General features: G+C 45.4%; 1 protein-coding gene across 3 annotated transcripts in view; it reads left to right on the plus strand.

Moving 5' to 3' along the window:
• Positions 1-23,154, plus strand: part of NSMCE1 (NSE1 component of SMC5/6 complex) — a 433,288-nt gene that overhangs the window by 373,281 nt on the left and 36,853 nt on the right. The window contains exon 1 of one of the 3 annotated variants that reach the window (XM_089682170.1): positions 19,593-19,704. The exons of the other annotated variants lie outside the window; for them this stretch is intronic. The gene's annotated coding sequence lies outside the window, so the exon portion shown is untranslated. Of the gene's footprint in view, positions 1-19,592; positions 19,705-23,154 lie in introns of those variants that run through there. 3 annotated transcript variants of the gene reach the window in all.

A 23,154-nucleotide genomic window follows, 5' to 3' on the forward strand; every position in this document is an offset into this window, starting at 1 on the left:
TGTATGTCTCTCCTAATTTGACCCACTTTATAGACTTTGAATAAACCACAATGTAACTTCTCTGTAAATCTACCATTTCTGTGGTAATTGCGATTGGACAGGTTGGTCCTAACTTATCAGGACTGCTCCATGCATAACTAATGATCCCATAATTTATTGAGTCTGCAAGCGGGACCAGTGACAAGTAGTGATCTAGTATTCCCCTGCCCCACTCCAGCACCAACACCTCTCCACATACACACACCTAAAATACAATAAAACCTAATTTTGCTGATTTGCCAATTTGCAGGACACATATTTGACAGAAGGTTTTGGGATCAATTCATGCAGACTAAAATCTGAACGATTTTTGGTCTGTTCACCTCTACTCATCATGACCATCATAAGTTATGGCATCACATACTATATGAAAATCATTTCCCCAGAAAATAACAGTCATTGTTCATGAGCATCTGTATAACAATACTGTATTTACAACCTGAAAAGATGCAAAGCCTTCTTCCTCACTACAAACTGGTTCTGCATTTCTATTCCTCAAACTGTGGTCATCTTTTCCTCAAACAGGCCATAATTGTCATGTATGCATGTGTGTATAAAGAACCTAAACTGGAGAGCTTCATCTTTCTGTTTTACTACCCACGTCTTAATTCTTATAATCAAAGGAGATCTATGGTCACAGCATACACTTTCATTTCTTAACATCAGAGTTGTTATAACAATACAAACAATTGTGATTTTTGATAATCCGACAGAAGCTTACTAGAAAAATTTCCTTTCACGTTGTGAGTACTGCCTGTCTCCTGGGTGTCTCTTTCCGCAACTTCCTGGATGCTCTACAAGCTTTTCAGCTTCTCTGTTATTTAATTTCAATCTCTAAGGACTGCATATCCCTTGGTACCTTGCTGCTTGCAAGTTGCAATTCCTGTATTAAATCCACTACTGAAACTCCTCCTCTTAGCAGCTCTTTAGTTCAGAAGGCAGGCTCTGTGAAATGTGTGACACAGCAGTGCCTACTCTCAGGACATAGTGAATACGTGTCACAGAATTCGAGGAAGTAAATGTTGGGATCTTCACAAATTAAGTTTACAAACTTCAAGATCATTCAGAGTAATACGGTAGGAGTAGGTTAGAAATAATTGAAAAAAAATGTAGAAATGAATATACGTATTGTAAATTTTACATCTTGACCATAGATATTCTTTAAATAAGGGCATTCAAGTCAAACTGGGACTTTTGAGTTTATATAACAAAAGAACAAATTTCATGGAGTGGACACTGCATATATTTTTCAACATACTCCCCTGCTACATTCATACATGTATCGCAGTGTTTAATGCCTAGAAAGCTTCGGCATAGAAAGATTTGTCAGTGCACTTGAACCATCCTAGAACAGCCTGCTTCGCTTCATCATTGTCATTGCGTTCAGCGTTCCCACAGAAAGAATCGTCTCTTGTGCGATTTCACAACAGGTTATGTGTCGAATATCCAGAATCAGGCACTCCACGTGCTTCATGTTCACAGGAATGACTGCTGTGGGCTGGGAACCACCACGGCCAGGATCATCACTGATGGATGTACGGCCATCTTTGAAACATTTACACCATTCAAATGTCTTTCTGCACCTGAGCGTCTCATCACCATACTGTGCTTGAAGTCTTCTGTAGTTAACTGTGGGTTTTGCACGTTCGTTCACAAGAAACTTCATCACCACGCACTGTTCCATACACGCACTAACACTGGTGTCTGCCATCTTGATTATAGGTCTCTGAACTGGCCCATGGCGTGTGTGCCGCCTATCAGTAATAGGACACACATGCCACTTACTACTGCGTGTAGTACCACCACACTAGCATCCCTTTTTATACCTGTAAAATTAAAAGTCCTAGTTTGACCTGAACGCCCCATATATATATCCCCTGTGCATGTCGTTTTATCAGTATAAATGGCTAACTCTTATGTTGCTTATATCATTCCAATACTAACACCTATACAAATTCAAATGGTGGACCACTGTTGTCTTCCATGGCCGTCCATGCTTTTTTATTTTGCTGAGCTCACCAGTGCGTTCTTTCCCCAGAATGTACCAAACTGTTGCTTTGGCCACTCCTAATGTTGCTGCTATCTCTCTGATGGGTTTGTTTCATTTTTGAAGCCTTACAGTGGCCTGTTTCACTTGCATGGACAGCTCATTTGAACGTATATGATTCAGAAAAAATGAGGAAGGGTTGTAACAGCGCAAACACTGCAAAGTCCTGGGAAATGGTAGTATGGGTGATGGTGGTATTAGTGGCTACTGTATGAAGAGCGTAGGATTCCGTGTGGCACTGAGGGCAAGGCTTCCAAATAAGCTGTAGCAACTTCTGTAGATGAGAAAAAGGAGAGAAGCGCCTCTAAGTGCAATAAGTCTTTTAATTCAAGTCTAAATGTAGAAACACTCACATGTGTGAAGTAATCATAAGCATAAAAACCGTGGTTAACAATAGTTAACGGTGGGGTGGTAACCCGGGTGAAGAGCCGTCATCTCTCTGCGATGTGGGGAGGTCAGCTCTCGGCTGGAACAGCGTGGTGGCTGGAGGGGGAACAGTGGTGAGGCCAGCCTTCATGCACGTCCTCCCTCAAAGCCGGATGGAACGCACGCTGGAACGTAGCGGCGGCGTGGCCGTGATGACGTCAGATCCCAGGGTGCACTGCGACGCGTTTCAGAGCATGCACTGGCCGTGGAAGGCGGAAGTGCACTCCTTTTTCAAGCAGGGGGAAGTGGATGAACAGGGGTGAATATATAGGGAACGTGAGTCTAATTGATCAATTAACCAATTAACCAGTGATTGACCATTGCTGTCAGGTGAATAGTGTAAAGTCATGGATGTTAACTGGGGGGTAAAAGGAAACCAAATGGAAAAAAGAGAGGATGTAATAAATAAGAAAACGGAAGACGAAAGAAAAAAAAAAAAAAAAAAAAAAAAAAATTATGTTCTGGGAGATTAGTGGGGTAAAATGTTCACCTTGCAGCACTGGCACATCAATTATGTAACAGTAGTGAGCAGATATTTAGTGGTAATACAGCATGATTGCAAGATGATACAGCATGATTGCAAGATGATAAACATATTGGTAATAATACATGCAGATGACATTATAAAAAGTAAATTGCATTGTAAAAAATTGTAAAAAATAGAATAAAATATAAATAATGAACAAAAGGTTATAAATAATAAACTAAAAATTGGATAAAAAAAAAAAAAAAAAAAAAAAAAAAAAATCGATAAAAAATTTGATTAAAAAATTCGATTAAAAAAAAAAAAAAAAAATTATAAAGAAAGGGGGGGGGGGGGGAAGTATCATTGTGAGTGTTGAGTGGCTGTGAATGGGAGATTGTAGTGTTTATAGTATAGTGTTAATGTCTAATTCCTCGTTGAGTCCGCCTGGGGACAATGTATCTAATGTAAATATCCAATAAGTTTCTTGTGAACAGAGTTTTTTGAAACGATCAGACTCAGAGAGATTGTTGTGTATGGATTCTAAGACCCATACTTGTAGGCCATCAGTGGATTTTTGGTGATATTCAAGGAAGTGGCGGGGGACGCTATGTTTGTCTTTACCATCTTCAATAAGACGTCTGTGCTCGCCAAACCTGGCGCGGAGGGGTCTGATGGTTCGTCCCACATATAGGAGGCCGCAAGGGCAGGATATACAATAGATCACATGATCAGTGGAGCAGTTGTAAAATTCTTTGAATGAATAGGTTTTTCCTTTTGTGGTGAAGAACACGGACAAAAAAACTTCACCACAAAAGGAAAAACCTATTCATTCAAAGAATTTTACAACTGCTCCACTGATCATGTGATCTATTGTATATCCTGCCCTTGCGGCCTCCTATATGTGGGACGAACCATCAGACCCCTCCGCGCCAGGTTTGGCGAGCACAGACGTCTTATTGAAGATGGTAAAGACAAACATAGCGTCCCCCGCCACTTCCTTGAATATCACCAAAAATCCACTGATGGCCTACAAGTATGGGTCTTAGAATCCATACACAACAATCTCTCTGAGTCTGATCGTTTCAAAAAACTCTGTTCACAAGAAACTTATTGGATATTTACATTAGATACATTGTCCCCAGGCGGACTCAACGAGGAATTAGACATTAACACTATACTATAAACACTACAATCTCCCATTCACAGCCACTCAACACTCACAATGATACTTCCCCCCCCCCCCTTTCTTTATAATTTTTTTTTTTTTATCGAATTTTTTAATCGAATTTTTTAATCAAATTTTTTATCGAATTTTTTTTTTTTTTTTTTTTTTTTTTTTTATCCAATTTTTAGTTTATTATTTATAACCTTTTGTTCATTATTTATATTTTATTCTATTTTTTACAATTTTTTACAATGCAATTTACTTTTTATAATGTCATCTGCATGTATTATTACCAATATGTTTATCATCTTGCAATCATGCTGTATCATCTTGCAATCATGCTGTATTACCACTAAATATCTGCTCACTACTGTTACATAATTGATGTGCCAGTGCTGCAAGGTGAACATTTTACCCCACTAATCTCCCAGAACATAATTTTTTTTTTTTTTTTTTTTTTTTTTTCTTTCGTCTTCCGTTTTCTTATTTATTACATCCTCTCTTTTTTCCATTTGGTTTCCTTTTACCCCCCAGTTAACATCCATGACTTTACACTATTCACCTGACAGCAATGGTCAATCACTGGTTAATTGATCAATTAGACTCACGTTCCCTATATATTCACCCCTGTTCATCCACTTCCCCCTGCTTGAAAAAGGAGTGCACTTCCGCCTTCCACGGCCAGTGCATGCTCCGAAACGCGTCGCAGTGCACCCTGGGATCTGACGTCATCACGGCCACGCCGCCGCTACGTTCCAGCGTGCGTTCCATCCGGCTTTGAGGGAGGACGTGCATGAAGGCTGGCCTCACCACTGTTCCCCCTCCAGCCACCACGCTGTTCCAGCCGAGAGCTGACCTCCCCACATCGCAGAGAGATGACGGCTCTTCACCCGGGTTACCACCCCACCGTTAACTATTGTTAACCACGGTTTTTATGCTTATGATTACTTCACACATGTGAGTGTTTCTACATTTAGACTTGAATTAAAAGACTTATTGCACTTAGAGGCGCTTCTCTCCTTTTTCTCATTTGAACGTATATGGCTTTTCTATTCTTCAGGCTTATGAATGGTTTGCACCTTGTGGTGAACCCTCTGTATTTGCTTTCCTGAAGTCTTCTTTTGATTGTAGACTTTGACAATGATACACCCACCTCCTGGAGAGTATCCTTCACATGTCTGGATGTTGTGAATGGGTTTTTATCTACCATAGAGAGGATCCTGTGATCATCCACAACTGTTGTCTTCCGTGGCCGTCCATGCCTTTTTATGTTGCGGAGCTTACCAGATGGTTCTTCTTTCCTCAGAATGTACCAAACTGTTGATATGGCCACTCCTAATGTTGCTGCGATCTCTCTGATGGATTTGTTTTGTTTCTAAAGCCTTACAATGGCCTGTTTCACTTGCATGGACAGCTCCTTTGAACGCATGATGTAGGTTCACAGCAATAGATGCAAATGCAAATTTAGAATCAACTCCAGACCTTTTACCGGTTTAATTGATAAAGAAATATTGAAGGAGTAGCCCACACCTGGCCATGAAACAACTTTTGATTCAATTGTCTAATTACTTTTGGTCCCTTGAAAAAGGGAGGGATGGCTACTCTTAAGAGATGTAATTCCTAAACCCTTCCTCCAATTTGGATGTCCATACCCTCAAATTAAACATATATATTATTATTATCTTTAGCAACTTTATCATCTACATTGCATGTTTCATTGAAAATGATCGCACATTCTATATGAGTCGCCAATTTATGGGGGGGGGGGTGGTGTGTGTGTGTGTGTGTGTGTGTGTGTGTGTCCGTGTGTGTGTGTCCGTGTGTGTGTCCGTGTCCGTCATCTTCCTCACTTGGATTATACTTGAGTTCCCCCCCACACACACTCTACAAGCTTGGAAGTCCATACACCATTGTCTTTGTACATTTTGTATCCAGTATGGTAGAGGGGAGAATCCGTTGGAGGAAATTCATTATAGAGACTACTGCCTCTCTTTGGAATCACAGGTCCTTGTTATCTGTGGCGACCCACTCATGGAACTGTAGCGCTACCATTGCTATCCTAAGAAGATTGACAGCACTTTGGGATTACAACCTTGGATATTGATTTTGGACGATTTATCATTAATGCAAGCCCATCAGCTACAGGGGAGACTTTAGTTTCCATATATTACGAATATCTTTATTATCATCCACAAGTGTTTATAATGATTAAGCAATACTCTGACAGTTTATATTTATAAGTAAGCAGCAATCAACCCCAGTCTCAGTACATCTAGGAGATCATGGAAATGTTTTTAAGTGTTTTATAAGTTGATTGCTCAATAAAGAGAATTGTTTATTATGCTCTGGCCACAAATATTTACACAAAAAGCCTATACAATCCTGGTTGAGCCTTAAACTGATTATCTTTTAATTTTTTGCCCTCACATAGAGAGCTGACATAATCTGATAATGGCTGCCACTGAGGTTTCTGGTTTTTAATGGACTTACGGAAAATGGGGGGGGGGGGGTGGGGAGGTGCAAGTAGCAGACCTTGCCTAGAGTGCAAAATAGTCTAGCAGCGGCCCTGGCAGAGACCCACTGTGTCTTTTTTGAATTGAGATAGCAGACATGGGGACAAGATCCCTGGTCTACTGTCACAGTGGAGACTCGGAGAGGGTGCTGGAGCAGCTGCAGAGTTAACATGTTACATGTGACGCCCTGAATAGTGTCATATGTAACATGTTAGAAAAGGTGAACTTATCCTTTAAGACTCTTGCATAAGCCTAACTGTGGCTGATGTCTTTTAATTACAAATGGGGTTTTTCAAGCCTCACTTGGTGAGAACTTCCACAGCTGTCCTGAGTAAAATCTGACTCCCTTTATAGATGAATAAATAGCTTAAATTAACCTTTGACTATACATATGTGTATATTAAAAAGTCCGTCCACAGGAAAGCAAAAGCAGAACTAAGTTGCTGAGATGCTAAATTAGGAAAGGACCCCTGCATCACATGTAAATTTGAAGCAGGGAGTTTTTTACTTGTTAAGGAAATGACTGTGATTCAGTTAGTGATTATGTGCATTTCAGGGTTGGAGTGCAATATGCTGTGGTTTTACAGCGGTGTGTCATTAATTAAAACCCCAATAACTACTTTCATGTATAAAAAGTTCTCATAAAGGAGTAATACCTTTACTGGGGTTCTTTTATCACATTATCTAAAGAGGAACTGATTGTAATTTGTATTTCATAACATTATTTTGAGAAAACCAATTACAAAAAATACTAATTACCACCACATGGCCAATAAGGTGTCCTCTATCTGAGACAATATATTATCACATGTATGTGAAAACTCAAAATAGCTCTTTGAATATTGTAACTTTGTTATGAAAAATCACTAACACAGACATGTAGTAAGTAGCAAACACATTGCAGTCTGGGCAGAAGTACACTTAAAGTCACACTAAAAAATGGCAATATCCCAAGGCAGGGCAGACTCTGTCCCTATCATCAGGGGATCAACTCACAGTTCCCTTGCTGATCGGAGCAGAGCGGGCAGATGACAGATCAGTATCTTCTCAGTGTATGCAGAGTGGACATGGACAGAAACTGCTCTACTCTATGGGTAGCCGGGAGTAAATGAACTTCGCTGTCTGTTTACTCCTGACTACTATCCGATCAGTCTAAGAGGATGAATCCCCTCCTGTTTTTTTTTTAGCAGACTGGATCAGCTTCGAAGGTAGGAGAGTGTAGTGGGATAGCGTGCGGGGAGCAGCTGGTGTGGTCGCGCAACATTTAGAGAGGAAGACGCCATAAGACTTCAGAGGTTATCACTTGAACAGGCTGTAGATTGCTTTAGATCCAAGGATATAGTGATTGGAGCAGTGCGCTGGAGTTCCATTGCTGCAGCCACCAGGTGTCACTACTGTGCGCTGACACTCATCTAGCCTTCTCTGTCTGGAGTTTTGCTGTCCAATGACATTCTATTGGAGGATTTGGGTGGTGGGTGTGTCCTTGCAACGGTAGTGGTTACACGGTCTGTCTGGTCTGCCTGCTCCCTCTCCACCTTGCTTGGCTGTTGCGGGTCCCAGGTAGGGTTGCCACCTCATCCCTTTAAAACTGAACTCATTAATTACACAGGTTCTGTGGCTGATTAAGGTGGTGATTAAGATGGTTGGTGGAGGAGAATGGGGCTCCAGAAAGATTGGTAAAGGAAGAAAGGGTCCATGGGTTGTTGGGGGAGGAGGAGAGAGCCACTAAGGTGGTTGGGGGAGGAGGAGAGAGGGCACCTGGGGTAGGAGAGGGCACCTGGGGGAGGAGGAGAGGGCCCCCAAGGTGATTGAGGGAGGAGGAGAGGACCCCTGGGAGGTTGGCAGATAAGGAGCAGGCCCTAGGATAATTGGTGGAGAAGGAGAAGGCCCCAGGTTGGTCAGCAGGTCCTTGGAGGTTTGGTGGAGGACAGGGCCCTTGGGTAGTCCAAGGTTAGGAGAAGAGGACCCTGGGGTGGTTGGCGGTGTAGGAGGGTCCCCAAGGCAAACCCTGATTTAAGGGGGGCTCTGCGAATTCTTATGTTAGGGGGGCACTCTGGTGTAAGAGAGAACACTGTGGACTCTGATGTAAGGAGGGACTCTGGGAACTATGACCTATAGGGAAATGCTGGGGACTTTGATGTAAAGGGTGACTCTGATGAACAGAGGGTTCATCCTGACTGATGCACTCTATATGCTGCTTGTAGTAAGTTACACACAGAGGTCAGGAGTTGGTATTGCACACAATGCAGAGGTAAAAAGTAAATAAAACACAGAGGAGGGAAATTAATCAAAAGTGAAGAAGCTACAATCAGGAGCAGCTGTGCACTGGAACCAATTAGCTTCCATCTTCAGCTTGTTCAGTTAAAAATGAAAAATAAAAAGCTGCTTTAGGTTCCAGCTGCTTCAGCTTTCATAAAATTTCCCTCAGAGTGCTTTCCAGGCAAAAATTCCTTTCACCTTCCAGTACAACATCCCCCCCCCCCCCGTCCCCCATGACAAAACCACTTCCAGCACAAATTTTCCTTCCCTTCCCTAAATTGTACTCACTGTACTTTGTCATTGCGTTGCATTTGCTGATGAGTTCCACGGGTACTGATGTCACGACTGCCCATGTTTTTGTCACTGCAATTGTTAGAATACATGGACAACAAAGGGGTAATAATGACAATACAACAGCAATTGTGAAACAGTGCAGTCATATGGTGGAAATTGGGGGTCATGATGACTTGCTGTGGCCCCCTGGGGGCTCACCATGGACAGGTCAGGTATGAGAAGCTAAGTGGACAGGTATGAGGAGGTAGATGGACAGGATAGGTAATAGGAAGTAGGTGGATGGGTCAGGTACGAGGAGCTTGGTGTACAGGTCAGGTATGAGAAAGCAAATGGACAGGACAGGTATGAGGAGGTAGTTGGATGGTCAGGTATGAGAAGGTAGGTGTACAGGACAGGTGTTAGGAGGGTAGGTAGGTGGATGGGTCAGGTATGAGGAAGAGATGTTGATGGGAGGGTCAGGTATGAGGGTGAGTGAAAATGAGGTGGGTGGAGGGGTCACAAAAGAGAGACAGAGAGGGGTCCCAGCAGGAAGGGGCAGGCAGTCACAGCAGGGCCCAGTGGTGGCACATGATGTCACAGAGTCAAAGAGGGAAGCAGCTGCCTGGGGGGGAGGCCATCAATTCAGGAGGGACACAGCAGTAGCAAGATCAGAAAAAGGTCTGCAAACTAGCTGAAAGATCCACCTGTGTGTACAGGCATGGAGACTGGAGGTAGAGAGTGGGACAACAGCAGAAGAGCTGTCAGTTGGGAACCCCTCAGAGGTGCAGAATGTCTCCGGCGATGCAGCAAATGAATGAGTCATATAAATGACTCAATCCAAATTGGACAGCTTTTTTGAGCTTTAAATCAGACAAAGCTATTCTTTTTAATTCTTATAGTGCTTTGGAAATCCTTTGTTGTACAGTATATTAAATGCTCATTTATAAAACAAAGATTATATACATTTGACAAAACAACAGATATAACACATCAGTTCAAAAACTTACAAAAATGATAGTTTTCCTTTCGTTTCCAGTACTCACAAGAGATGGTTGATATGTATGTTGGTAATATTTTCCTAAAGGCTGAGACAGGTGGGAGCTATTCAAATAAAGGTTGCAAGGTCAAAGGAAATGAAAAATCTGCAATATCCTTTCATAAAATTAAACATTTTAAACATTCAATTAAACAACTAGGGATGAGTGTAATAATTTCAGAGAAACTGCAAAAATGACCAATTCTGCTCTAGAAGAAATTTTGCGGAAACAAAACTCTCAACTGATTTCTCTTTTATTTTTTCCCCAATCACTACTGTTACTAAATGGAAGCCATGTAGGCTTTTGAAGGAGTTTTTTTTACTTGCTCTTTTATTGAAACCTCCTGATGTTAGCTGTTCTTCAATTTGCAGGTCTATACTTCTGTAAGAGGTCAAAGCAATCTGTTCCAATTTTTCTTTTGAAATCACATCCCCATGTCTTCTTCACACCAGTGTAGAATTGTTCTTTCAGAAACTGAACTGCTAGCTGTAAAATGTATTCTCCAACAGTGGCTGTTAGAGGGGGCAAATTGCCCTGTCACTATAGATAAAAACCACAAAAATGCTATACCTTGCGCAGAGATTGAATGCCCGTGAAGCCCACTGTTTCACTTTAGATTTCATTTTGTGGTGATTTTTGGTCCTTCATAGAAGAACCAAGACAAACGATTTTCTTCTTCCATCCAGTAGATCCAATCCTGAGCCTACCCATAATCAACCCAGCATGCATTTATTCCAAACGCTTTCCTTCAAGTTGAAAAGCTACTACCTGGGAAGCCATTTTTGCCTGTCTTTGCAGGCTTGGGGCTATAGTTCTACAACGTCCGGACATCATGGACGCCATAGGACTTCAGAACATATTTATGACCTAGCATAAACAGGATCCAAACAGGTTATTAAATACTTCTGTTAGGAATGGACTTGCCAGTAATGGTGGGACTCACCTGCCTTGTGGGCTGCAGTACCAGGGCTGGCCAGCGGGTGCTCCCAGCAATCAGAGACTCCACCCTGCAGCCAGCCAAACACCTGAAACTGCTTATGCAGGTGTATTTAAGTGATGGCCAGACCTGCAGTCTTTGCCTTGGTGTGTGTGTTTTTCCTGGGCCCTGTATCTTGTAATCCTGCATTCTTGTTCCTGTGTTCCTGCTAGTACATTTCCTTGTTGCCAAACTCTGCCTGTTCTGATTACGCTGACCCTCTCCTGCTCTGACCCCGGCTCGTTCCTGACCATCCCTCTGCCTGACCCTCTGTACCACGCTGCCCGCTACCTGCTGAACCTGGCTTGTGACCCCGACCATTCTCCGCTTGCTCCCCCTGTACCTACCTGCCCGATTGTTATTGACCCAGCCCGCCTGACGACGCTTGCATTGTATGTACTGTTATCTGTGGGTGGTTTGGTTTGGTTCGTTTGCACTGTGTTATGTTTTAGTATTGCACTGCGTTTATGTTTGTATTTTTAGTGTTAATAAATTATATTGTTTATAACATATCTGAAGTCTGCGTTTCCCTGCGTCAGTCACATACCTCTGGTCATACCCGGGAGCCCTGACAACTTCATTACGGATTGTGCTTTCTGTACTCAAGCATACTCCTCTGGACCATTTTCTGTTCCAGTGTTGAGAAACTAAATTCCACTATGATTCCTACATTCCTAAAATGAATTTTGTCCTTTGATGCTGAAATTGTTCATTATAAATTGGGTCAGTGAGCCTATAGGTCATTCTCTGTGTATGTGAGGCAAATTCTTCATCCCAGAGTACTGCATTCCTGGTACTACCTCTGAAAACCCAACTTCCACTGTGGTCAGGGCCAAACTAAAAGTGTGAAAGGATACACAGAGGAACGTCTCTAAGTGGGTTGAAATTAGTTATTTAGGTACTGCCCTGGACAGGAGGTGTGGGGTTAACTGTATTTCCCAGGTCTTGTATTTGGAGTTTTTTTGGGTCTGACCCCATTGGTCCTGTCACTATAAAAAGGGACAGTGGTCCAGAGTCTGGGAGTAGAAGCGAGAGAGAAAGAGCTTGAACTCTGAGCTCTCTTCCGGCTTCTGTGCTGCTGATCCTCAGCCGATTGAAGTTACTAACATCTGCTAACGTCTGGAAGCCCGTCACTTTGTAAGGGCCCACTGGAGCCTGGGGTTTGCCCCGAAGACACCAGCTCCTGGAGAATGCCACTGATGGACCTCTATTCACATGGACACTACCTTTGCAGATATGCCAGTGCAGCACATAGCCTGAGTAATATTAAGGACTTAGGAAAAATGACTGTTCTTGTTCATGGGACTTTGTCATGTTTTTGGCACTTTTATTAAGTAAAGTGTTAAACCTTGCTTTCTGCCTGGTCTGACATTATTTAACCACTAGCCTACAGGGCACTTATACCCCCTTCCTGCCCAGGCCAATTTCCAGCTTTCAGCGCTGTCACACTTTGAATGACAATTGCACAGTCATGCAACATTGTACCCGTATGAAATGTTTATCATTTTTTTGAGACAGATAGAGCTTTCTTTTGGTGGTATTTAATCACCTCTGGGATTTTTATTTTTTCTTAAACAAACCAAAAACCACTGAAAATTTTGAGAAAAAAAAAGTTTTTTCTTAGTTTTTGTTATACAATTTTGTAAATAAGTGATTTTTCACCTTCACTGATGTGCGCTAATGAGGCTGCAGTGATGGGCACTGATAGGCTGCACTGGTAGGTTGCACTGATGGGCATTGACATGCATCACTGATGGGCACTGAAAGGCAGCACTGATACATGACACTGATAGGCGGCACTGACTGGCACTGTTAGGCAGCACTGACTGGCACTGATAGGTGGCACTGATTGGCAGCACTGATTGGCATTGATAGGTGGCACTGACTGGCACTGATGGGTGACATTGAAAGGCAGCTCAGGTGGGCACTGATATGTGGCATTGATGTGCACTGGTATGTGGCACTGATGGGCACTGGCACATGGCACTGATGAGCACTGACAGGTGGCACTTCTGGGGCCACAGTGATCATCAGTGCCCTGATAATCAGTGTACATGTCCCCTCCGCGGAAAGCCGATTACCGGCTCTCCTCTCTAGCTGTCAGCGTGACAGCTCGAGAGGAGAGAAATGCCAATAACCGGCATTTCCGTGCTTACATGTGATCAGCTGTGATTGGACACAGCTGATCACATGACCGAGCCGACATCTTCGGCTCTTTCCGTGATCTGCTGTGTCCGAGGGACACAGCACACTGGCGATCGCCGCGCTGCAGGCTCCCTGAGCCGCGCATGCGCAGTGAGAATTGTAGGACCTCATATGACGTCCTATCAGAACGAGAGAACCACCTTGCGCCCGTCATTGTACTGTAGGGCGGGCGGAAGGTGGTTAAAGGGGTGTAATGCAAGTAACTAGCACACTTCTTCAAGCCGTGGGTCACTAGCACATTGGGTATGAAGAGTCAAGCCAGCATTTAAAGTCATCCTAATACAAGTTCTACATGAGGTGGTTGCCATGGGCAATGGAGATCTACAGTCAGTCGTTTGCCTGTTGATAGCATGTACCTGTCATAGGTGGAACAGCCATCAGCAGCAAGGGAGACAGTCGGCACTCCCTACATTGTGCTTCGTATTCCATGGCAACAGGAGCAGATCTACACCACAGAGGTTCCAAACCTGTTCAGAGGTACAGAAACTCACGAGTTAAAGTCAAGTGCACATTGGAGTCTGTGCTAGCTACTCTCTACCCACCTTGCTACTGGGGACAGTAGTGGAAAGCACTGGACAGGTGTTTGTGGTTACTATTCGGCATGGTCCTCATAACTGCAAGCTGTAGTTGGAAGACATACATTTACAAGGGGACCAATAGTCAACTGGAGGATATTGGTGAAAACGGCACCAAAGCAAAAGGTACCCCAAGTGTAGGACAGCAATTCTGTTGCAGTTGCCTAGTGTAGCCCAGAAGAACTCACCCCCCAGGGCTGTCTTTTTATGTGACCCAGGCTTAGCGTCCAATGAGTTAAGTGGGAAAACATGGAAAAAAGTAACCATGTCCTACCCACACCCCACCCACACACATGTCAAACAATCTGACTTCATTATTTAAGCAAGCCACAGTGAACACAAGATTGTATTCCATTTGGTGCAGATCAGCCCAGCTGTCTCCTTAAGTCCACAATAAAGTGGTTGTAAACCTCAGACATGAAATACGAACAAAGCATATCCCTCTATAGTGTGTACTTCTCTCAATCCAGAGCACTAAGTGTCATTTCTGTCTGCTGCCTCCTTCCTCTGCTATCAGCATGAGTCACTTCTAAAAAGTTATCCTGACACCAAGTAAAAAAATTATGATGAGGAGGGAGCTCCAGTACACAGACTGTGATTGACAGCTTCTGCTCTGTTCCTGTGTGAAGAAGGGGGGGGGGTGTATGTTCCCTCCAGTTAGCTCTCACTGAACTCTGCAGAGTGTAACTTCAGCTCCCTGCCCCCTGCTTTCTGAGACCTCAGACAAGCTTTAAAAATTCTGCACTTTGAACATATGTAGAGAAGAGAAGTCTAAAGAAAACTAAACAGGTACACCTTACATAGGAGAATGTGTTTAATCTCTGTGTATCACCTGAGGGTAGTCACTTCACTGGGTATATGTAAGGGTTTACAGCTACTTTAAGGTTTGATGCCACTGATTCTGGACATATGATCCCATTATTCATATTTTCCTGGTCCCGTTACAGTTCTATGAATAAGCCCAGTAGAGCCTGAAATGCGTTAGTTGGAGAATCTTGGGTGGAGTGTCAATCCTCACATAGACAGAGAGGAATACACCAATATAGCAGCCACATTTTTTAGTGGCCACTCTTTTTTCTGCATTTCTTTGCTCTCTATGTCTGTCCCTCTTCTCTGAGAGCTCTCAGTCCAACCAATAATTATTTATAAAATGTAATTACTAATGAATTATATGGATGACATTTGATTCCCTGGATCCATGGTTACTACCTCTGACCCATCATTTTCTTTTATATTGGGTTAGTATTGTGTTTATGTGTTATTTTAATCAATAAAGGTTCACTATTGCTATGAATGACCTCTGTCCATATTCAATCACAAATGAAATTCCTTTTTTCAAATACTTTGGGTTTGAGATGTTGAGCAAAAGCCATCTTTTATTTGCAGAGTATTTTTGACTTTGTGGTGAGCTCTGCTCCCTTTATTTATATATTCAAAGACATAAGCCTGGTAGGATCATTTTTTCTTTTATTTTTTATTGTTGGAAGCGAAGGTGTCCAGTGCGCCCCTCACCAATATACCAACAGTACAAACGACAACTGCCCCAACCTATGACTGGCCTTTGCAGCAAGAAGCACATGGAAGGGTGACATGTCAAACAACAACAAAGAAAAATTCCCGGGTCACTTTCCAGCCAGCCTGCAACCAAGTGAATTGTCTTGTCTAACAGGTCACGTTAAAAACGGGTTTAGTTTGCACACCTTTGCAAATGCATGCAGAAAACTGGGGTGCCGCAAAGAGGCTCTGCAACTTATACATGTATTTGCAAATGTGTGCAAACTAAACCCATTTTTAACGTGAAATGTTAAACATGACAATTTGGTTGGTTGCAGGCTGGTTGGGAATTTTTCTTTATTGTTGTTTGACATGCGCTGTCCTTCCATGTGCTCCTTGCTGCAAAGGCCAGTTATAGGTTGGGGCAGTTGCCATTTGTTTGTAAGGTAGCGCACCTCCAAAAGACCCACTGGGGAATTTAGTCCCATTTCCCCTAAGAGCACTCACAGCCAGGCACGCAGCATTTTCCAGCATTCTTCTTTGGCTCAAAGATCAGTCTAGGGGTTTCTGTGTGTTCATTGGGGAACGATGAACTTGGATAGGTATACGGGGCATGGGATACTGCGGAGCTGTAAAACTGTACAAATTGGGGACTCCTCAACTACGGGCTGCACTTGCACAAAGAAATATCCCACTGGGTCTCTAGGCTGACTGTGACCTGTACTCCTTGCAGAGTTCATAGCACAACACTGTCACACTTGCAGCACTGGGGTCTTGTACTCAACCAAAGGATCATTGGTTGCATTCTGCTATTGTCCACCAGGCTCTTACTAGTGGGGGAGATGTAGACTCACACCACCTCTGGACAGCTTGGGCTCTTTCCCACAGCTTCCTCACAGCTATTTCCTGAGCTTTCTCTTGGCTCAACTTGATCCTTGAACTAGGACTTGTAAATAGGCCCCCTGGCTTTGCCTAGCTGGGATCCCAGTGTTTTCAGGCTGGCTTCCTCCCAGAATTCTGCCCCAGGAGGCAGAGGCCCTCAACAGGGTTGTCCTTCTGCAGAACTGGGCCCAAGAACACTGCCGCTGCTGTTCAGGCCTCAGACTATGTATGGGCTCTCTCACCACCATTTAGGCACACCTTGCCAGGGATTGGCTGGAGTGCCATAAATATTCAGGATGCAGGCGCTGTCCTTCCTCCCACTATGTTCTAGACATCTCTAGAAGACGGGGAAACAACAGAGCAGCAACCTGTGAAACCTTGAGCAACCCTAAGTAATCAATCCCCTGCTCCTCTGACCACAGGAAAGCCAAACGAAAATTTCCTAGCAGCATACTCCAGCTAGGAGGGTGCTATACAAAAAAAAAACTTGGCTGAAGTTTTAGGGTGACATTTTTTGCTGCACAGTATTGCACTGAACTGCACTGGGCCCATGACCTTTGTTATTGTACCTGCACGCTGTGCCACTGTGCCTACGATTCCGCTGTCTTCCACTGTCCCTACGGACATCTCCACTTAGCACCAATGTGCCTGTGCACTTCACCACTGGCTCTGCACACATTGCTATGGACCACCACTGCACCTCCATACTATGGCACTGACACTGTGCTGACACTTCTCTGACCATCACTGGACACACAATTTGCTACTAACCACTAATGTTGCTATACACTTTCACTCTGACTGCCATTGTGCCCACAAACGTCTCCGCTGACAGCCACTGCACCCACCCACTTCTCCACTGACTGCCACTGCACCCACCCACTTCTCCACTGACCACCACTCACCCACCCACTTCTCCACTGACCGCCACTCACCCACCCACCTCTCCACTGACTGCCACTCACCCACCTCTCCACTGACTGCCACTCACCCACCCACTTCTCCACTGACCGCCACTCACCCACCCACTTCTCCACTGACCGCCACTGCACCCACCCACTTCTCCACTCACCCACCCACTTCACTGATCGCAACTACACCTGCTCAGTTGGCTTCCAACTACCAATGTTCTTACACACTTCTTCAATGACTGCTACTGCCCCTGTAGTGGTATTTTGTGTATCCCATGAAGATATGTATCCCCTGAAGCAACTGCGCATGTGCTGGTTTCAGGACGGAGAAGCTGATCGCTGATGTCCGACTTTAGCACAGAGCTGCCACAGTTAACCCCTTACAGGCTGCAAACCACTGAAGCTGATCCCACGGATCACTATAATGGATTGGAAAGAGGACAGTGACATAGGGGGGTGGCAGTGACATAGGGGGGTAGTGACATGGAGGACTGGCAGTGACATTGGGGGGACAGTGACATGGGGGGGTGGCAGTGACATAGGGGGGTAGTGACATGGAGGACTGGCAGTGACATTGGGGGGACAGTGACATGGGGGGGTGGCAGTGACATAGGGGGGTAGTGACATGGAGGAGTGGCAGTGACATGAGGAGGGACAGTGACATGGGGGGATGGGGGTGGCAGTGACATGGGGGGCAGTGACATCGGGAGGACAGTGTCAGTGCAATGGGGGTGGCAGTGGCATCGGGGGGGGCAGTGTCAGTGACAAGGGGAGGACAGTGACATGGGGGGACAGTGTCAGTGACATGGGGGGCAGTGTCAGACACATGAGGGGGCAGTGTCAGTGACACAGGGAGGACAACGTCAGTGACATGTGGGGGGGGCAGTGTCAGTGACATGGTGGGGGGCAGTGGCATGGGGGGGCAGTGGCAGGCACATGGGGGGCAGTGTCAGGCACATGGGGGGCAGTGTCAGGCACATGGGGGGGGGCAGTGACATGGAGAGGACAGTGGCAGTGACATGGGTGGGGGGGGCAGTGGCAGTGACATGTGGAGAGCAGTGACATGGGAAGGCAGTGTCAGTAACGGGGGGCAGTAGCAATGACATGGAGAGGACAGTGGCAGTGACGGGGGGAGGGGGGGGGGGGGGAGGGGGCAGTGGCAGTGACATGGTGAGTACAGTGGCAGTGACATGGGGAGGACAGTGATAGTGACATCAGGGAGGACAGTCCTCCCCGATGTCACTATCACTGCCCCCCATGTCACTGACACTGACTGCCCCCTAATGTCACTGACACTATCCCCCATGTCACTGCCCCCCCATGTGCCTGACACTGCCCCCCATGTCATTGACGTTAACCTCCATGTCACTGTCCCCCCCATGTGCCTGACACTGCCCCCCCATGTCACTGCCACTGCCTCCCCATATGTCACTGCCACTGCTTCTGCCCCCATGTCACTGCCACTGTCCATGTCACTGCCCCCCCAGTCACTGAAACTGCCCCCCCAGTAACTGACACTAGCCCCCCATGTCACTGACACTGTCCTCCCCATGTCACTGACGTTAACCTCCATGTCACTGACATTGTCGTCGTTGTCCCCCATGTGCCTGACACTGCCCCCCATGTCACTGCCCCCCCCCAATGTCACTGACACTGTCCCCCCCTTATGTCACTGCTTCTGCCCCCATATCACTGCCACTGCCCCTCCCCCTGTCACTGCTCCCCCATGTCACTGTCCCCCCCCCCCCATTTACTGACACTGCTCCTCCATGTCACTGCCCCCCCCAGTCACTGACATTGCTCCCCCAGTCACTGGCACTGCCTCCCCCAGTCACTGACATTGCTCCCCCAGTCACTGGCACTGCCCCCCCCCCAGTCACTGGCACTGCCCCCCCATGTCACTGCACCCCCCAGTCACTGACACTGCTCCCCATGTCACTGCTCCCCATGTCACTGCTCCCCCAGTCACTGACACTACTCCCCCATGTCACTGCCCCCCCAGTCACTGACACTACTACGGCACATGCGCAGTTGCTTCAGGGGAGATACACAAATTTACCGCCTACCTCCACCCACCTCTCCCCTGACCACCACTGCCCCTCCACACACTTACCCACCAGCCACCACTGTGACCGTCCTACTAAACATGCCTACACACCATTTCCCATCAGGCACAACTCTCCGGACATTGTAGTATTCAGGGAAATGTTTGACTTTGTTCTACCTCATCAGACGCCACTTGTCGCTGGTTGAGTTACTGACCAGCATTACACAGTAACACAGTGCCATCTACTGGTAATGTTCAGAACTACAACTAATACTAATGAGCGCGCAAATTATACGTTTAGTACGCATGCGCTGTGCTTAGCTCCCTCTTCCTTGACGCTATTGGCAGCTCCAGTGTCCGTCTGTGTTCCCGCCATTTTCTCGTGGACTGTATGTTCCGTACATGTGATTTTATGTCTGGGTGTGGTGAGAGCCGCTGCTGGGGGTTTGTGTGACGGAAGATAGAGGGGGATAATGTGCTTGTGTCCTGTCCTTAGACTGGCCAATGAGCTGTGTGTCTGTATGGAGGGGTTGTATCTAGGGGCAACCAATCCTAGCCCAGTCACTGGTCTGACTGTAGTGGAATTGGTTGCTATGGAGCCATGTGTTGTTGTTTTTAATGAGCCTAAAGGGGCATTTACCCTGGGGTCACCCTCTGAAGAGTGATCCACAGTGGATTTCTCAGAGAGCATTGAGGAGGTGATCTGTCTCTTCCTTAATGCCTGCTTTAATTGCTGAGGGGTCAGTCATAGGTGATGTTGGGTGAGGTAAAGCCACATAGTTGAGTCACATTTTTACTGTTCCCCCTTTAGACCTCATTCACGTGGGGTGATGACATCTGTGCCCTGTGGAGGGATGTGTTTTACCAGCGTGGGGATCCGCAGGTATTGCATGCATCTCCATGCCGACAGTCCCATAGCTGTCATTTGGGATGCAGCAGCTGCATGGACACAGTCACTGCTCCCGGTGTGACATCCATGTGGGTGTACGGCCCGGGTGCACCAGGGTGTGTATTCCTGCTGATCCCTGCATATGTCCCTTAGCCTAGGTTCACACATATGTGTTGTAAAATCGCTGCGTTTTGTGGAGCAAAGCAAATGTGTTTCTATTTGAATAGCAATGTGATTTTACAGCGATTGAGCTACTTCTGTGTTTTTGGATCTCTCATAACTCCCATTGTAGTCCATAGACTGTGAAATCGCATTTTAAAACACCAAAACTGCACAGGACCCTTTTTCAAAAACACAATTAGACCCTTAACTCATCTATGTGAACGTCCTTCATGCAAACACATTCAACTTATGTGAATTCGTAAGCTCAAAACGCATCCAAAAACACGTGTGTGAACCAGGACTAAGTGTGAGGAGCTCACAGTACAGCATCCAGCCACCAGGTATTTCAGTCTGTCACAGAAGGCCGCTGGTGGCAGGGCTAGACGCTGTACCTGTGTACCCGGGCACATGAAAACACTGGGATTGGATGCTGACCAGTCACAACCGCCTGAGATATCCCTCTGAGAAGCTATTAAAGCCAACAGCCAATCGTAGGCAGCAGAGATATCCCCCAAAGCCAACAGCCAATCGTAGGCAGCAGAGATATCCCCCAAAGCCAACAGCCAATCGTAGGCAGCAGAGATATCCCCCAAAGCCAACAGCCAATCGTAGGCAGCAGAGATATCCCCCAAAGCCAACACCCAATCGTAATCAGCAGAGATATCCCCCAAAGCCAACAGCCAATCGTAGGCAGCAGAGATATCTCCCAAAGCCAACACCCAATCGTAGGCAGCAGAGATATCTCCCAAAGCCAACACCCAATCGTAGGCAGCAGAGATATCTCCCAAAGCCAACACCCAATCGTAGGCAGCAGAGATATCTCCCAAAGCCAACAGCTAATCATAGGCAGCAGAGATATCCCTCAAAGCCAACAGCCAATCATAGGCAGCTGAGATATCCCCCAAAGCCAACAGCCAATCCTAGGCAGCAGAGACATCCCCCAAAGCCAACAGCCAATCCTAGGCAGCAGAGACATCCCCCACCCCACAGCGGCACTTCTACACACCCCTTGTGCATGTGCCGCCACAGGATGGGGAATGCCTCTGCTGCCCATGATTGCCTTCCCAGTGGGATAGCTCAGCCAGGTTTAGACTCGTATCCAAACACACCAGCGCTCATCTCTAATGCCCCTTTTCACACAGGTCTTCCGTCTGTCCGTTTTTTCATCCGTTTACATACATCTGTTTTTTGTCCATTTCCGTTCTGGCGTGTGTTTTTTTTTTTTGTTTGTTTTTTTTAAACGGAACAAGCCTGTATTCTTATTCCATTTGAAATAAATAGAAGCAGATGAAAAATGGATGTAAATATAACGGAACTAAACGGAAGACGGATGTCTACTGATGTAAACTGAATCCCTTTTTAGAAACATGACTGAACGGCTGACATCTTTGTGAAAGGGGCTTCATGCTGACGGGCCAAACTGCCAGTGTGCCTGAGCCCTGCTGTGGCTAGACTGTGTGTTGTAAGACTGTCATTTGGGCAGAGTAGTTTATACCGTTGGGGTCGGTTCACACTATAGAAACGCAGTCCAGATGCGTTCCGGATGCATTTCCGCATGCGCGTTTTTGATGTGTTCCAGTGCATTTGTGATGCCCTTCTGACATGTTCCAGTGCGTTTTTTCTGCATTCAAGTTAATTTTTTTCCCCTTTCATTTTCTTCAATTTAAATAGGGACATGTGCATTCCAGTGCGATTTGTATGTGTTTTACTGCATCCCAGTACAGTTCTGTGCAGAAAAAATGACGCTGACAACCATATAACCTACTTTCTGTGCGTTTTGGATCCAGAAAAAAAGTAACCAAAACGCATGTTGTGTGACCTGGCCCTTAGGGTAGTTTCACATCTATGCACGTTGCGGTTGATGTGTTTTTCCGGCCCATTTTGCATTTTTGAACACATTTTTTATGCATTTTACATCTTGCTTTTTTTTTTTGGATAATAGGAAAGTATGACCGTTCTGTTCATGTAGTGCGACTTTGATGCAACATTAAACACTCTGGCACTCAAGTAGCATCAAAGTAGTCTCACTACATGAACAGAACTGTCACACTTTCCTATTAGACGAAAAAAAAGCAAAATGCATTAAAAATGCAACACTTGCCTTTTTGGCATGGGTCCATTGAAGTCTTTTACATCTCAATCTGCTGTGGGAAAAAGACGTCCCTGACCCTTTCCAAAAAACGCACTGGCTCAAAACGCACAGACGTGAACTAGATCAACCTTATTCAACCAGGGTGCCCTGAGGATTCTTCCGGGGTGCCTTGGCAAAATAACTAGATTGCTGAAAAATTGTATACAAGCCAGGAAGTGGATCAAACCTGCCTTTTAGTTACAAAAAGCTGCAAGCTTTCATTGTGCTCAGTTACAACTTTCTAGCCACCAGTGTCCTAACAACCAATGAAGTCATCGGTTGATAAGTCAATATACTGGGCGCCTGCACAGCATCTTTGTCTGCCCTCTCCATCAGCATTGGGGTCACATTAGCTGAGAGATAGAGAAACTGAGGGGGAAGAAAAACTCAGGTGTACTAGTCAGTACCAGCGTGCAAAGGTGTATTTACTTTGGAAGCATAAACCACCTTGAGATTGTGCATACTTCCAAAGGGTGCCTTGACTGAAAAAAGATTTAGAAAAGCTGAACTAGATGCATAGGAAACCATGTTAAATGGACGGTACTGCGTTTATGCAAAATGCACTAAAGAACGCATAGGTGTGAACCCAGGCTTAAGCAAAATCAAACCCTTCTATGCGCTGGGGCCGTCCCATCTTAATCTCTATTTAGAAGTTTC

Source organism: Staurois parvus, unplaced genomic scaffold (genome assembly GCF_062004578.1).
Source record: "Staurois parvus isolate SC_StPar_1 unplaced genomic scaffold, SC_StPar_1.0 ptg000018l, whole genome shotgun sequence".
Taxonomy (NCBI): domain Eukaryota; kingdom Metazoa; phylum Chordata; class Amphibia; order Anura; family Ranidae; genus Staurois; species Staurois parvus.